The sequence below is a fragment of the Triticum dicoccoides genome, chromosome 2A (assembly GCF_002162155.2).
Source record: "Triticum dicoccoides isolate Atlit2015 ecotype Zavitan chromosome 2A, WEW_v2.0, whole genome shotgun sequence".
Taxonomy (NCBI): domain Eukaryota; kingdom Viridiplantae; phylum Streptophyta; class Magnoliopsida; order Poales; family Poaceae; genus Triticum; species Triticum dicoccoides.
Window position 1 is genome coordinate 758,603,431 of NC_041382.1, and position 12,281 is coordinate 758,615,711.

Sequence of the window (12,281 nt, forward strand, 5' to 3'; positions counted from 1 at the left end):
GAGGCGGCTCGCGTGGGGATGATGAATCCACCCGGTGTCCACGGCCAGTACGCGCCCTGGAGCTAGCAAAGCGTCATCTCTCCTGCCAGCTTCTCATCATCGCCGCAACCCTGGGGCTGCACGCCGTTGTCGGGCTACACCGACGGGGACGCGCACGGTGGGTTCAACCCCAACATCACATTCCGGTCACCCTGCCCAGCGCACGCCCTCGCCCACCTTCGCCGGCGTGCAGTACCTTCCGTACACCTACTCACCGCCGGCCTATGCGTCCTCCTCGACGCCCCTCTCCGTCGTGGCGTGTTGCCCTTCTCAAAAGCCTCTACGACGAATCTTGGCAACACCGGTGCGACCGAAGCCGACATGGACGACATCATCACAGCAGGCTCGGCCGCCTCCGCCGCGTCCCCTTGGTTCACTGCGCAGGACGACATGGTAGACCTCAACGACGACATGGACGACGAGCTTGACTACGGCGAGGAGGAGTTGAATGAGGAGGAGGAGGACGAGGATGAGGAGGAGTCGGCGCCGGCGCCGACGAGGAAACAGAAGAAGAAGAAGGGGCGGCCAGGACTGGCAAGCCGCGCATCAAGTGGGCGTCCAAGGAGCAGGAGTGTCTCGCCGAAGCGTGGAAAGTCGTCTGCCTTGACCCGATCACCGGCACGAACCAGAGCATCGAGACGTATTGGGAGCGCATCAAGGCCGAGTTCGACGAGCGCAAGCTCGTCGACCCCTACTTCAAAGGCGTCTACATGCAGCGCGGCTCGCAGGCAATAGCGAACCATTGGGGGCTCATCCAGGCGGCGTGCAACAAATGGCATGGGGTCGTAGAGGATATCGCGGCTCGCCCGGAGAGCGGAGCCATCATTGAGAATCAGGTATGGCTTCTTTTCGCCGTGCGCGCCCGCCAACTGTTTGTTCCTCGGCGCAGCTGCTGCGGATGTTCGCCATGTATCGCCAGGACAGCAGCGACCAAGACTTCAAGTACCTCCATGTCTTCAAGCGGATCGAGAAGTGCGAGAAGTGGGCGGATGTCCGGCGCACCCTCGCCAAGGCCAAGGAGACCTACAAGCCGGACGCGCCAACGCCGGGCGCGGGCGACGGGCGCCCCGAAGGCAACAAAGGGACCAAGAAGGGGAAACACGTCGTCTCGGCCACCGCACGAGTGCAAGAGTCCATCGAGCATTGCCTCGCCGACACACTGGCCCGGGCCGCCCTGCGTGAAGAGAAGACCGAGGCGCGATGGTCGGCGTTGATGACCAACAACGCCGTCAAGCTCGACCTACTCCGGACCAACGTCGCCGCGAAGAAGACGAACACCGACCAGCTGGCTTTTCTGATGGGCGGGGTAGACATGCTCCAGAGCAACGACGAGCAGCTCAAGGCGTGGTACCTAGCGGAGTGCGGCCTCATCCTGAACTAGCTGCCATTGACAGCGCCGCCAACTCCCACGCCCACGCCGATGACTCCGCCGAGCCCGAACGAGGATGCCTCTGCGACGCCCAGCAGCACAGAAGCCACGCCGATGCCGTCTAGCACAGAAGCAGCTCCTACACCGCCAAGCCCGCGCACGCCGACTCCGTTGTTTGATGAATTGCCCACACGTCGTTTGGTTTTTTTTTGTACGCCGAACTTTTTATCCGATCGCCGAACTTGACCGCTGATCGCCGGACCGAGCATTTTTTATGAACGGAAACGACGAAGTTTGAATTTGCCGCGACTTGAGAGGCGGCGCCTGGGGGCATGGCTGGGAGCTAGATCGCCCACAAGGGCCAATCTAGCGCCGGTTCGCCCCCAGCAGCTCTTTTTGACGCCCTGAGAGGCCGAAACGGCTGAAGATGCTCTTACACCGGCCGCGTTCGCTGCCCTACAGAGCATATGCAAAAGAAATCCAAGTGGGCAACTGGCGCGCGTCAGGGACCCAGGAATCATCCGTGGGAACCGAGTGGGAGGGTTGCCGGAGACTGCAGCAGGTCGGGTCACCGTCAGTGCAATGCATGCGCGTTGGTCAACGGTCGGTACCAGCCGTTGGGTCCTGCATGTACTCCTAGTGGCGCCAGTGGATCACAACAGGACACTTCTCAGTCAATCGAAAGATTATTTGAACTGCAACTTTGTGTTCTTAAATGTATTCGTCAGGCAAGTCGGTGACTACCCTCGTGCTTAGGTACACACATGCATGATGTTGATGGATCTTTCTCGACTTGTTAGCGATATTTACTGCTGGTTAGTGATCGATGGTATGGGCAGCATCAGTGATGTAACATGGCTGTTGGATCAAGAATGTCACCGTACTGTTTCTTGATTCTTGATCTGACTGTGTAGACAAGCGGGAATATTATTCCCGTACTGTTCGCCGGTGACTCGCCCATGGCAAGTCATGCATCTCATCTCAATCCGCTGTTGACGTATCCTTCTCGACTTGTTAAGGATATTTACTGTTGGTTGGTCATCGGTAATTTGACGGTATGGGCAGCATCAGTGATGGGATGCCCTTTTTTGCCTCAAGTATGTACGTATGCTGTTTGAATTTCCTGGAGTATAAACATGTCGAGCACCGAACAAAGTATGTGTAGCATATGGCAAACAGGAAAGAGCAAAGCTAGTTGAGTCTAGAGCAAAGCTCCTCTCTTCATCCTCCAGCAAAAACAAGAAAATGTCTCCACTCAAGCTGTACCCTAGCATATGGAAAACACTAGCGCATCGCCCCGTTCGTTGTACAGAGCAGAGTGGCCAACTGGGACCCAGGTATCGAATGGAACGAGTGAGACTGACCCATAGGGTTTGCAACCTCACACGATTCATCACGCATATAAATCTTGTTCACATCGATTTCCCCTAGCTACACCGCAACTAACATGAAGCACCAACGACATTTTCTTACCATTTTAGTGTATTTTATATTCATAATACTTCTTACATGACCACCAAGAGAGCACACATTGAATCAAGATGATTCATACTTCTTAAATGACCACCAAAGAGAACATACAAGATGTTCACATGTGAGCTCTTGTACGGTACATGAACCACAAAACAAATGAATACCGAGCTCTTGTACGGTTAATGAACCACAAAATGAATGAATACCGTACTCGCATGCAAGCTCACACCTGAAGGATGCCATCCCTGTACTATATATATGCTTCTAGGAAGTTGCTTGAAACCAACACTACATGAGTGACAATTCGCGCTAATGTGTTATGCTTGGCTTGCATTCGTTTCCACCCCCATTCATATATGTCCATGAGTTCTGAGATACTGGAGGAAAACCAAGGAAGTGGAAGGCCCTTCATTCAGTTTATTTCTCCGTGGTTGTGCCATGCTAGCTTATTCACGTAGTGTGGTGCTACTTGTTATCGCTTTTTCAACATAGTGGGTGACCTTCTTGATCGAAGTATTGTACAATACAGAAGCAGTGGTGGAGTCAGGAAAGTGGAGTATGGGTGTCCAAAGTGTTGTTTAGCTTTGTTGGGGAGGGCCAGCTCATCAAATTACACCATTTTAGCAGGAATTAATCATCTTTTAACGTGCATATCTCTAATCTCTAATACCTAAATAGTTCATCCCCATTAACCTATTTTTGTTGACATGTAACCTATCCACCTCAGCAGGTCTGCCAGGTCAACATTTCATACCGGCTTACGAATGGGCCCGATCACCACAGCAGTCCGGCCACATCAGCTTCTATTACTGCTTGGCCAGCAAACTGAACCGTCCTTCTGCATCGCAACCCAGCCCTCAAATCGTTTCCCTGTCTACACTAGAGCGCACCCACCCACCCTGCTTGGCCACCGGAGCGTCGACAAGCCTGCTCGCCGTCTCTTGGGTGAGATGCGCCACCCACCCACCTCGCCTCTAGAGTCTAGACCTAGAATCCAAAATCCCAAATCCAATTTTCACCACGGAAATCGCTCGCCGTCCTACTCGAATCCGCTCGTATATTTTTCTGGTTCGAAAAAAGTATACATAACCCCCTTAAGTATTACGTTTCAGCCACATCACCTCCTCACCTCTAAAACCAGATTCTTAATCCCATGAAGATTTTAAAATCGGACAAAACACCCCCTAAGCCTGTTTTAAGCGGTTTCTGTGGGCGGTGTTGTCTATCCGGCAGTCAAAGACCAGTCAATGGCTCTGCGCAGCCGTCGATGCGGCACAGGGCGCCGTGGAGTCGTTGGGCTCACCAGCCAAGGGCCGGCCTCGAGAGTACGTGCCCTCGCGGAGCCCCGGTGCAAGAACTGGTTGCGGAAGCAGGTGGCAGTTAGGAATCCTCGACGAGCGGCTCTTGGTGATGCTGGCTGCCTCTTCGCCGGTGAGGGGGTTGCCATCTACGAGAGGGGCGAGGGCGGGGGCTTGCGCTGGCCACGGCGTCAAACTCCTGCGCCGGTGCGACACGCGGGTTCTCGTCTCATGTGTATTTCCAGCCAAAGCGATCGACTCGACCGGCTTCCATGTACGTGTGCATCTAGCTGGTTGAATTGATCAGCTAGCTAGTTCATCCAAGTGAATTCTCCATGCAACCAAAGCTAACTTTGGGTACCTGCCTATTAGGTATCGGAGTTGAAAAGTATGCGATGAGTTGGGCATGCCTATGCCAACAGCGGCCACCGGCGTGGCATCGTCCGTCGACGCGGGCAACCTCGTGGACCTCGTCCTCATGGAGTCGGGGTGTGAGCCCAAGCTGGTGATCACCAGTTCATGACCTACATATGTCGGGCTGAACGGGTGCCATGTCATCGGCGTCATCCACGAAACGGGTCACACAATGCCGCACCCATTATCGAAAAAGCTTTCGCCTCATTTTATATACAAAGCAATGATTATCAACAATCCAATACAAACACACACCACCACAACACACGCACACACCCAAGACAGGATACATAGGCACTGAGCGCAGCAACACCACCCCTAGCACTAACGCCACCGCGAGGAGATGAAGCCGCATATGACGAACCGTGAGCTCCAAGGCGGCGCCTTCAGGATGCCTATTTGAACAATTGACCGGGTTAAAGATTAATTTTCATAAGAGCGAGCTGTTCTGCTTTGGTAGGGCCAAAGAGAAACAGGAGGCTTATAGGCAATTGTTTGGGTGTGAGTTGGGAGAGTTACCCTTCTCTTACCTGCGGATTCCAATCCACCATCGTAGGCTGACTAACAGAGAGTGGAAGTGCATCGAGGATCGGTTTGAAAAAAAATGAGTTGCTGGAAGGGTAAGCTCATGTCATACGGAGGCCGATTAATCCTGATTAACTCGGTGCTCACAAGTATGCCAATGTTTCTCCTATCGTTCTTTAAGGTCCCAATTGGTGTTAGGAAGCGACTGGACTTCTATCGATCGCGTTTCTTTTGGCAGGGTGATGAGCTCAAAAGAAAATATTGGCTTGCTAAATGGGACATCATCTGTAGACCGAAAGACCAAGGGGGTCTAGGTATTGAGAATCTAGAAGTTAAGAATAAATGCCTCCTTAGCAAGTGGATCTGGAAGCTCTCATTGGAGACTGATGCTATGTGGGCTCAAATCCTTCGCAGCAAGTATCTCCAGAAAAAAACTTTATCCCAGGTTACCGTCAGGCCGACCGATTCACCTTTCTGGAAAGGCTTGATGAAAGTCAAACAGTCGTTGTTTAATAGGACGAAGTTTGTTATTGGAAACGACACAAGTACACGTTTCTGGGAGGATACTTGGCTTGGCGAGACTCCCTTGGCCATCCAATATCCGTCTTTATACCGTATCGCTCAACGACGTGAGGTGTTCGTTGCATCGGTCTTTCAATCTATCCCCCTTAATATTCAGTTCCGACGAACGCTAGCGGGCAATCGTTGGGAAGAATGGCTCCATCTAGTTAGGAGACTGATGGAAGTTCAGCTTTCACAACAACCCGATGAATTACGCTGGAAACTGACTAAGTCTGGAGTTTTTACGGTTAAATCAATGTATATTGATGTTATCAATTCAAACTCCATTCCTACGTCCAAGCATGTTTGGGATGTAAAAGTTCCTTTTAAAATAAAAGTGTTTATGTGGTTTGTCCATAAACAAGTTATTCTAACTAAGGATAACCTCATAAAGCGTAATTGGACAGGACCTACTAGGTGTAGTTTCTGTGATTGGGATGAGACTATTAAACATCTCTTTTTTGATTGCCCGTTAGCCAAGGTACTTTGGCAGACGATCCACATTGCTTTTAGTATTACTCCACCGAATTCTGTTTCTGCGTTATTTGGGACTTGGCTTAATGGGATTGAGCCTAACTTAGCGAGACATATTCGAGTTGGAGTTTGTGCTTTGCTATGGACTATCTGGACTTGCAGAAATGATTTGGTTTTTAACAGAATATCATGTATACATTTTTTGCATGTCATATTCCGAACTACGGCACTGATCCGTTCGTGGTCGCTACTCACTCAGATGGAGGCCAGGGAGCATTTGGTTACTGGGTCTTCCCGCTGGGAGATGGTAGCTCGGGATATCTTCAACCGGTTTGGATGGCGGTCATGTAATAGGATAGGCATTTAGATTTCCTATCTTTTTTTAGCCAGCCGGTTGTGGCGTCTTTTCTTGGCTAGTTGGTGTTTCTAGCCCCTTTTGGCTCTGTGTGAGCTGTCGGTGCTTTTTTATTTTTTAACGGAGACCTTTGGAACCATGTTGACATTACTTTTTTGGTTAATAAGATGGCCGTATGCATCTTTCTGATGCAGAGGCCGGGGTATCACCCCTTTTCCAAAAAAAAAGGTATCGGAGTGCCGCCACCGCCCGACCCAAGGATCAGAATTTCCTCTGGAGCAACACGACGGGCAATGAGAGCCGCAACGACGCCTTCAAGAAGGGAACGAGCTTCGCCGTCACCGTTCCATCTGAAGATAGAACAGGCTTTCACCCACGCCACCGAACGCCACACCTCTCTGCTACCATGCCTTGTACGGTACATGAACCACAAAAGGAATGTTTATGAACCACAAAACAAATGAATACTGTACTCACATGCAAGCTCACACCTTTTAGAGGATGACATCCAGGTACTATGTGTATGCTTCTAGGAAGTTGCTTGAAAACAAGACTACATGTAGATCAAGAGTGACAATCCGCGCTAATGTGTTATGCTTGGCTTGCATTCGTTTCCACCCCCATTCAATATGTCCATGAGCTCTGAGATACTGGAGGAAAACCAAGGAAGTGGAAGACGCTTCATTCAGTTTATTTCTCTGTGGTTGTGCCATGCTAGCTTATTCACTACTAGGAAAAGGGCTATAGATGGAATTGACACTAATGGCGCACCAGACATGTGGTGCGCCATTAGTATATACTAATGGCGCATCACCTTCTGATGCGCCATTAGTGTTGAAACTACTAATGGCGCACCCTGCCTACGGTGCGCCATTAGTACCAATTTTTTTTTGAACTAGTGCGCCTGTCCAAACATACTAATGGCGCATCCACTGGTGGTGCGCCATTACTAGTTGTAACTAGTAATGGCGCACCAGCCAGAAGGTGCGCCACTAATGTTATTTTTTTTTATTATTGTTTTTATTCCTTTTGCAAAAGTACTAATGGCGCACTCGCACGCGGTGCGCCATTACTAGTTCAAACTAGTAATGGCGCACCGTGGCAGAGTGCGCCATTAGTGTGTGTTTTTTTGCAAAACTACTAATGGCGCACCCCCAGGGTGTGCGCCATTAGTAACCTGGATTACTAATGGCGCATTTGTTGCTGGTGCGCCATTAGTAAGTGGGCAGCAACAAGATATTTTGGACAGCCTCTCCTCCCACACTCACTTTCTCCCCACTTCATTCTCTCCACCGCCTCCTCTTTGTCTCGGGTGCCTCCTCTTTTTCACCTCATTTCCACCATAGATTCATTCAAATTAAGTGGTTAAGTTACCTTGTTTTGCTAGGTAAGTAAGGGGGGAAGCTATATTTATGTTGTTCTCCCTACAACAATGTGCACATGCACTTTTTATGGCCTAGCTAGATCTATGTATGTTCGTGGTGTTGCATATGTTTGTGGTGTTGCATATGTGTTTGTGTTTGGAGGTGTACCGGTATTTGAAATGCGATAGTTGCCAATATTTTGCCGGAATGTTGATTCATTTCCGTTTCGGCGAGAATTTTGGCATTAAGCATTCTTTTTGGTCCTATTTTTAGGGAAAGTCATGCCAAATTTTTTCTTGGTTCTAAAATATCGTTTTGCTCTACCCCGCAGGCGACCATGGTCCGCACGATGACCGAAGGCATCGTGAATAGGTTTTTGAGGTCCGCGAAGGCCGAGATGCTTCAAAAGAACGAGACGGAGATAAGATGTCTGTGTCAAAGATGCAAGCTGAATAGCCTTATTGCGGACCCGGATTCCGGGCAGGTGCGGGACCACCTGCTCTTGCGTGGTTTCATGGATGGCTATCGGTGGCAAGGTGATGAAGATGACTATGAAGTCGTCCATGGGGGACGGGCAAGAAATGAGGAAGGGCAGCAAGACAACCACCGCGGCTCGGGGGGGCGAGAAGACGAAGAATCCCCAGGAGATGATCATGACGGTGATGCTGTACACAGTCATCATGTAGAAGATGCAGGACATGATGATGATGCCGGCGGAGCAGATGACGCTGGACCATCGATGGGCTGGGTGCAGGACCCTCATATTCAAGAGCTGCTTCTCAAGCAGACGGATAACGCAAGAGCTGCCGCCCGAGAGAAAGCCAAGATGGATCAACTTGAGTTAGACGCGGTTACTCCATTGTATGAAGGATGCAGGCCCGAGGATACCCGCCTGAAAGTAACGCTCATGGCTCTGGAGATGAAGGTAAAACACAAAATGACCGACGATGCTTCGACGAGAACATGTCATTCTGGCACGAACGTCTTCCCAAGGGGAACAAGTGCCCGACCAGTTTGGAGGAGGCGAAGAAAATCGTGTGTCCTCTGGATTTACCGCACGTGAAATACCATGTGTGCATGAACAATTGCATCATTTATCGGGACGAGCACGTGGAGTCTACCATATGTCCGGTGTGCGGTGTCACTCGATACAAGAAGAGGAAGAAAGCTCCTCGAAAAGTGGTGTGGTACTTTCCGATCACTCCTCGTCTGCAGCGGTATTTCGCGGACCCTAAGGTAGCAAAGCTCCTGCGTTGGCACGCGGATAGGGAGGAGAAGAAGCGAGAAGATGACGCAAATGATCCGGAGATAGATAAAAAAGACAAGATGCTGAGTCACCCTAAGGATGCTAGCCAGTGGCAAGCGTTGAACTTCGAATACCCAGAATTTGGGAACGATCCAAGGAACATCGTGCTGGGCGCGAGCACCGATGGAGTCAATCCGTTTGGCAGCCAGAGAAGCACACATAGCACCTGGCCTGTGTTTGTGTGGATGTACAACCTTCCCCCCTGGTTGTGCATGAAGAGGAAGTACATTCACATGAGTATGCTAATTGAAGGGCCGAAACAACCAGGGAACGACATCAATCTGTATCTGGGGCTGCTGAAAGAGGAGCTTGACACGCTGTGGAAAACGCCAGCCAATACGTGGGACGCCGCAGAGAAAGAATATTTCCCTATGAGAGCCGCACTGCTCACGACGGTGCACGACTATCTCGGTTACGGATATCTTGCGGGGCAGGTAGTCCACGGATTTTCTGGATGCGTAAGGTGCATGGATGACACAACGTATCGCCAGCTAGATAGAGATCCCGGGTCTTCAAAAACCGTGTTCATGGGACATCGAAGGTGGCTTCGCGACGATGACCCGTTTGATGGTGAAACCGAACCCCGAAAACGCCCGTGTACGAGGAGCGGCGAGGAAATAGACAAGCTGTTGAAAAATTGGAAAGACTGCCCACTGCCGGGAAAGAAGCAAAAGGCGCCAGAGCCGGGAAAGAAGAGAAAGGCACCAGAGCCGCTGCTGAAGGTATGGAAAACGAGGTCTGTTTTCTGGGACTTGCCGTACTGGAAGATCCACCGTGTGCCTCACAGCCTTGATGTCATGCATATCACGAAGAACGTGTGCGAGAGTCTGCTTGGTACCCTGCTCAACATGCCAGAGAGGACCAAAGATGGGCCGAAAGCAAGGGCAGACTTGAAATCAATGGGCATCAGGCAGGAGCTTCACGCTATATATGATGATGATGATGATGATGATGATGATGATGATGAGGCGAAGCAGGACACAGAAAGTCGTCGCAAAGGCAAAAAGGCCAAGAAGACCGGAAATGACTACCCCCCGCATGCTTCACTCTAAGTCAGGAGGAGATCGAGCAGTTTTTCACCTGCCTCCTAGGAGTAAAACTTCCTTACAGTTACGCGGGGAAGATAAGCAGATACCTAGACCCAGCGAAGCAGAAGTTCAACGGGATGAAGTCTCACGACTGTCACGTGCTGATGACGCAGATACTTCCAGTTGCAATCCGTGGGATCATGGACGCGCACGTCCATGAAACGCTATTTGGCCTATGCAACTTCTTCGACGTCATCTCTCGGAAGTCGATTGGTGTGAGGCAACTCAGAAGGCTACAGGAAGAGATCGTGGTGATACTATGTGAGCTTGAGATGTACTTCCCGCCCGCATTCTTCGACGTTATGGTGCATCTGCTGGTCCATATAGTGGAGGATATCATCCAACTCGGGCCGACGTTCCTGCACAGCATGATGCCGTTCGAAAGGATGAATGGTGTCATCAAAGGATGCGTTCGCAACATGTCACGTCCAGAAGGAAGCATAGCCAGGGGCTTTCTGACCGAAGAGTGCATCTCCTACTGCACGAATTATCTAGGCATCGAGAACCCCGTTGGTCTGCCCGTCAACAGGCAGCTCGGCAGGCTCGCTGGATGGGGTCACCGTGAGGGTCGCCGCGAAATGCATGTCGACTTCGAGGGTCGACTCGCCGACTTTGAAAGAGCAAACCTAGTCGCGCTACAACACATAGACGTGGTCGATCCTTGGGTGGTAGAGCACAAAACCTTTATTAAGAAGACGTACAATGACCGAGGCCAACAGAGGACGGACGGAGATATACTCAAAGAGCACAACTCATGTTTCACGCGTTGGTTCAAGCAGAAGCTTCTGTCGTACCCTTTACATGAGGATTCTTCCGTGGAAGAACAACTCATATTCGCCTTGTCACAGGGCACCGAGCACAACCTGATGACCTATGAGGCGTACGATATCAACGGCTACACATTCTACACCGAGGCCAAGGACATGAAGAGCGATGGTTATCAGAACTCCGGGGTAACGATGGAATCCTACACCGGTAACGACAAGGACAGATACTACGGAAGGATCGAGGAGATCTGGGAGCTGAGCTACGCTGGAGAGAAGGTCCCGATGTTCCGTGTCAGATGGGCCAAGAACGTCATAAAAAAAGACCGGTATTTCACCACCATGGTTATACCCGAAGCCAAATCCAAGACCGCGGGCGCAAACGTCACCGCGAAAAATGAGCCATGGGTACTGGCTTCCCAAGTGGACCAATGCTTCTTCATTACCGACCCGCCAAAGCCCAATCGTGTTGTCGTGAGGAGAGGCAAAAGGAAGATCATCGGAATGGATGGAGTAGCCAATGAGCAAGACTTCAACAAGTACGGCGACCCGAGGATCGAACATGACGACGATGATGAAGTAGCAGCATACACCACAAGAAGAAGCAGGACCACCCTACCTAAAGGACGTCCGTTCCATAGAAGAACTCCATTTGCGAAAAAGAAGGGCAAGAAGATTGTGAACAGATAGCTAGCTAGATCCCACCTCGCCAGATCCGGTCCCCCTCGCCGCCGAGCACCCCCCAGTCCACCGGCCGCCGCCGCCGACCCCCCGCACCCTCGATTCCCCTACTCAACCGCCGCCGCCGACCCCCCGCACCCCGCACACCGTCTTATAAAAAAAATAAGTATCAAACAGCTTTTTAAATGCTACTGTCTTATAAAAAATATTACTATTATTATTTAAACAAGTTTGAACATATTTAAACACAAATAAGTATCAAACAGCTTTTTAAATGCTAAAAAAAAATTGTGGAGCCTGGGAGTCGAACCCAGGACCTCCTGGTGTGAGAACTGGCTGCTGATCAGTCGAGCTAGTAGAGGGGACTTGATGTGGATCAGTTCTGGTGGTACATAACCTGTTGGCTCGAGTTGAAATAAAAAAAATTACTAATGGCGCACCACGGTGAGGTGCGCCATTAGTATTGTGCCCGATCCCCCTTCCCTCTCCCCCTTCGCCCGATCCCCCCTTCCCTCTCCCCCTCGCCAGTTCCCTCTCCCTCTCGATCCACCGCCGCCGCCGCCGCTGCCC

At 50.8% G+C, this 12,281-nt stretch overlaps 1 pseudogene; it reads left to right on the forward strand.

Moving 5' to 3' along the window:
- The first annotated feature begins 360 nt into the window (after positions 1–360).
- The window catches only part of LOC119358356, a 41,224-nt pseudogene continuing 29,303 nt past the window's right edge, over positions 361–12,281 (forward strand).